Source organism: Gopherus evgoodei, chromosome 1, assembly GCF_007399415.2.
Source record: "Gopherus evgoodei ecotype Sinaloan lineage chromosome 1, rGopEvg1_v1.p, whole genome shotgun sequence".
Taxonomy (NCBI): Eukaryota; Metazoa; Chordata; order Testudines; family Testudinidae; genus Gopherus; species Gopherus evgoodei.
The window spans coordinates 261,219,374-261,224,069 of record NC_044322.1 but is presented as its reverse complement, the minus strand read 5'-3'; the positions used below and the strand labels follow the sequence as shown (position 1 = coordinate 261,224,069).

At 45.4% G+C, this 4,696-nt stretch overlaps 1 pseudogene; it reads left to right on the top strand.

Moving 5' to 3' along the window:
• Positions 1–2,180: 2,180 nt before the first annotated feature.
• On the top strand, positions 2,181–3,069 carry LOC115646996 (annotated as a pseudogene).
• Positions 3,070–4,696: the final 1,627 nt, after the last annotated feature.

Below are 4,696 nucleotides of genomic sequence, written 5' to 3'. Positions count from 1 at the left end.
TGCTAATTTGTGCCTGGCTTGGAGCAATTTGACAGAATCAAATACTGTTGCAGCCTCCTTTGCTGTGGGAGGTTTGCAGGTCACTTCAGTATGTATGCCATCTTCCTTCCCAATTGTTTTCGAGTTGGCTTGCATTATTCTGCCCTTTGGAAAAAGTGCATTAGTTTTTCCCTAAGGAATGGGTATATTTTCAGTTTTTTTCTTAAAAAACCCCAAACCCAAACCCAAACAGTTCCTTTGTTTGTCAGAAATGTGACTGTCACTAACATTATTTAAGATATCATCCTGTGTTATGGCCACAGGGGTGAATGCAAGCTTTTTAAATGGAAAAGTGCACCGCTGTCTCATTTGCTTAATAATCGTCAACACATTTAAAGTCAAAATCTAGCTAAGCAGCTCTTTTATGGTCTCTGACTGCTGCACTGGTGTCACTTACTTTCTTTTGTTGTTGAAAATCAGAGATAGAGAAAATCTTAAATGTCATGTCTGAAAAAGAGCAGCAAGAAATTGACACACATGTTACATAGCAATCTTTTCCTCTCCTGGAAGAGAAAGAGGCCCTGCAACAAAAAATGCCATTTGACTGATTTGTTTGATCCATCTGCTAGGTAGGCAATAAGGAATAGCATTTTATTGGCTTTTATGGAGTATTAAAAATCTAAATAAACCATGTTTTCTCATGGATAAAGTAAAATAATAAAGGGCTTGAACAGAGACACTGTCTGCATTGAAGTGACCTCACACTAATTGACAGTGTGTGTGTGGGAGAGAGAGACATTCTTTATTTCAGTTCCATTACAATTCTTTTAATATTTATTTCTGAAATGTAAATTCTGCTGAAAACTGAGGACTTGCTCTGGAAAAAGCATACAGTTGCCTACCACTGGTGTCATTGCTCAGTGAATATCCAAGTCCCTTTTGGAAAAAACAAAAGGATTCAGTTCTATAAACAAGTCCCTGCATTGAATTATATTTAAAAAAAAAACAAACCTGGTGACTCCTAGCTGAACTACTGCTCTGCTACGTGTGAGCTGAAGTTCTGCAGAGCTAGTGAGAAGCAGAAGCACTGGTAAAATAAATTGGTTACAAACAGTGGAAATAGTCTAGCAGTCACATACAGAAATATGTGGCATTAGATATGACTATGTTTTCAGATCAGTTTGTTTTCATTTATCTTTATTTTGAATGTAAAACGTTAATAAACTCCTTAACAAGATTGGGAGGGGAGGGAACATTAGTTGATCACCTTAATCCCAAGAAAATAGAAAAAGTTCTCAAATTGCTGGATGAAATAACAAACCAGAATCAGTTTATATTTTTTACATGGCTATGAGAGCTTTTCTTCTTGATTATTTCCAGACAGCAGAAAGTTATTAAATTTCACCAAGGAAAAAAATTCCACGTTTATTGAAATAAAATGTATTTTTGGCCCTCGGTACTTTACCAGTGTTATGAAAACTATTGTTTGTCAAGGAGGATGTACCAGAGCCACACATCCTATCCCCCTGGCATATTGAAAGGGAGTTATCATGCAATCGGTCTAAGGAAATTGCATTTGTGGAGGGTTAAAATGTATGTAGAACTGCGTGCATATTTCTAGAGCCCAAATGCAGATACTTGTGTCACTTTAAAGTCTATTGTCATTTCAAGGCTATAAATAGGCTTGGCAGGATTAGATTATTGGAAGGATTAGATTAGGATCAGTGTCAGCAGTCATCTGTTCCATCTCCTTACACACCAATGTCCAGAGAGAAAGTTTTTTAAATGTTGTAAAATGTTGCACAAGATGTTAACAAGAATATAATGCAAATAAAGCTCAGGGCTTGGGAAGAATAAATACTACAGTTCCAGATTCACAAAGGTGCTTAGGCACCTAACTCCCACTATAGTCAAGGGGAGTTAGGCACCTGAATACCTTTGTGAATCTGTGCCTTTGTGCCAGCAGGTTTAGGGGCATTGTCACAAGGCTGATTCAATACCCTGGGCCTCAAGGGCTAATCTCCCCCTTTCTCTTTCCAGGGGCATTTAGGTAAGAAGGAACGGGAGTCAGGAAAGGGTTAATAAAATTGAAAAGATCTAAATTAGAACTGCCTTGAAACACCACTTCCCTTGTAGCAGCGGGTGATTTGAATGGGGCTTGGTGGGGGGTTCCATCCCCCGCGGAGCAGACAGGCCCACAGATGGCGGGCAGGGGTCAGAGGCGGCCCCAGTCTGCGGGCGCGGCCTCAGCGGGGAGCAGAGTCCAGGGGGATGCTGTCTCCCCTCCTCCGAGGTGCAGGTCCAAGAGGTTTGCAGGGTCTCCTACCAGGCGTGGTTCCCAGAGGAAACCTTTGGTGGAGAACAAGATGGTGGGGAGCCCACTTCCAGCTCCGGTGGTGAAGCAATCGATCATGGTGAAAAAGATCATGCCCCCAAAACAGCAGGCTGCTGTGCTTTGACTGAAGCAGAACAAATCCCATGCGTGACTGGTACTGCTTGGACTCCACAGCGCAGCCCCAGGATCTCCCAGAAGGCAGGAAAGGAAAACTTCCCAGTGGAAAGCAGCGAGGCCAAAAGCTGTGGAAGCACTGATGCTAACCCAGTCTTAGCATCATCTCTCCCTGCCAATGCCTCAGGCCTGGTGGAGAAGGCTGCCCTGTCTACAGTTAGCATCACTGTATGTGACTCTCCTCCTCAGGATGAGAGGGATGTGCTGATGTCTAAGAAAGTGCGACAATCCTACAGCCTCCTGGATGCTCACCCAGCTTGAACATGTCCACACCCATATTCGCCCATGGCCTGCAGAAGAAGTGCTCACTCTTTGGCTTTGAGAAGCTCCAAGTGCCTGATGCACTAGCAGATGTGTCTCCACTGGGTAAGGTTTCCCCTGCCTAGGAGACTCCAGTGGAGCCCGATGCCTTGGGCTCCACTAAGGAATGGGACACAAACATTCCTGGCATCTCCTTCCCCAAAGAGAAACGGAAGAAAGGGAGGATCTCCCAGATAGATAAATCTGAATTGGATGAGTGGGCTGCTTAAATGAATGCACAGTTTGAAGAAGCAGAGCAGTTTGATCTTGTTGTGGAATGAAGCCTCTCCCCAATAATCTGCATTATTCTTTTGTACATAGAGCTGATGTGTGTTTTTTTCAGTCTAAAAATTAATAAAATAATTCTATCTGTCAAAAAAAAAAAAAGAAAAACACCAGGGAAAGGGGTGTGCCTGCAAGGGCAGATCTGAAAAGAAGGAAGCCCTCTAAGTACACAGAGGAGCTAGATGTGGTGAAGTATGGCTTGGATGGTAGGAGGTTGGGTCACCTGCTATCATAGGAAACCAGAAAGCCCAGGGCAATAACCGAAGGCTGAACCCAAAAGAGAGCTAGCAAGAAACTGAGAGACTCTTTGTGTAGGGAGCCTGAAACAGGGCCCCAGCTCCTTAAAGGAATTTCGGTGCCTAATCTCGGGTTAGGCACTACTGCAATCCTCAAACTATCACTCAGCTGTCACCTAGCCCTGTAGGCACCTAAACTCACTCGGTGTCTAAATTGCCACTGTAGGAGTTCCCTCAGTGCCGAAGTGTCTGCCTCTGGGTACTATCAGCACAGTGCTGCCTCACACTCAGGAGGTCTCAGGACAAAGTATTTGGTGGCCTCAGAGTGCAGCCACCATCTCGTGCTGCTGGCCACGCTCATGCTTTTCCTAAAATACTTAATTAGCTTTAGGAAAAACAAATAAATATGCACATATACATGCCCAAATCATTGTAATTTATTTGTGCTTGCTAGTCAGTCTGTGAGAAAAGTGATATTAACAAACACACAAGTATCACTTTTCACAGCAGACTTACTCAGCCTGCACAAGTGCAGGGACAAATTGAGCCCTGGCTGGGAGCTAGGGGGAGGCAGCGAAGACCAGAGGTGATGGGGGTGGGTGGGTGGCTGGAGGAGGCAGCGAGGGGCCAAAGCTTGAAGCCCCACTGCTGGGGGAAGAAGCCCAGAACTGCACAGCTGGAGCCTGGGCCCCGCTGCTGTGCAGCCTGAGTCCGGGGCTGGAGTCCAAAGCTCTGCAGCCAGAGCCAGCTGCCTGCCACCCCAGGGCAGAAGCCCAATCCTGAGCCCTATTGCTTCTGGGAAGGTGGGGAACTCACTGGCTGCCTGCTCCTCCAGTATTGTGCCCCAGGGGTCTCTGGAGGGGGGCAGGGCCAAACCCTTCCTGGCAGCCCGAGCAACCAACACCAAGGCAGTGCATCCAGGAGCAACAGGGATGGGGAGTGGCAGCTGCTTCCTTCCACTTCCCCATCACAGCCTAGGGTTCTGTGGCCACAAGAAAAGCCCCAGGTGGCCACATGCTGCCATGGTGGCCGTATTTGAGAAATGCTGCAGCACCTGTTCACTTACCCCCTGTCTAACAACCAGTGCAATCCAAGAATGGGGAGAAGATAGGGGTTTGCCCACTTGTAGGAATATGTTAGACCTGAGTGAATTCTGGGTTTAAATTGAGTTTAGACCTCAGCATGAGCAATAGGCCCAAAGCACATGACCAAAAAGAACAAAATCACGAGACAAGGATTGTTTGTGTTTAACATACAGTGACCCTTGACATGCCAGTTTTCTCTTATTTAAGGTTTGAGTTGAGAAAACATGGATAATTGGATGCCAGGTACAGTATATGATCAGCTCTGGTAGCCCTTTTGTTGCCATCTCTCACAGATCTGAATA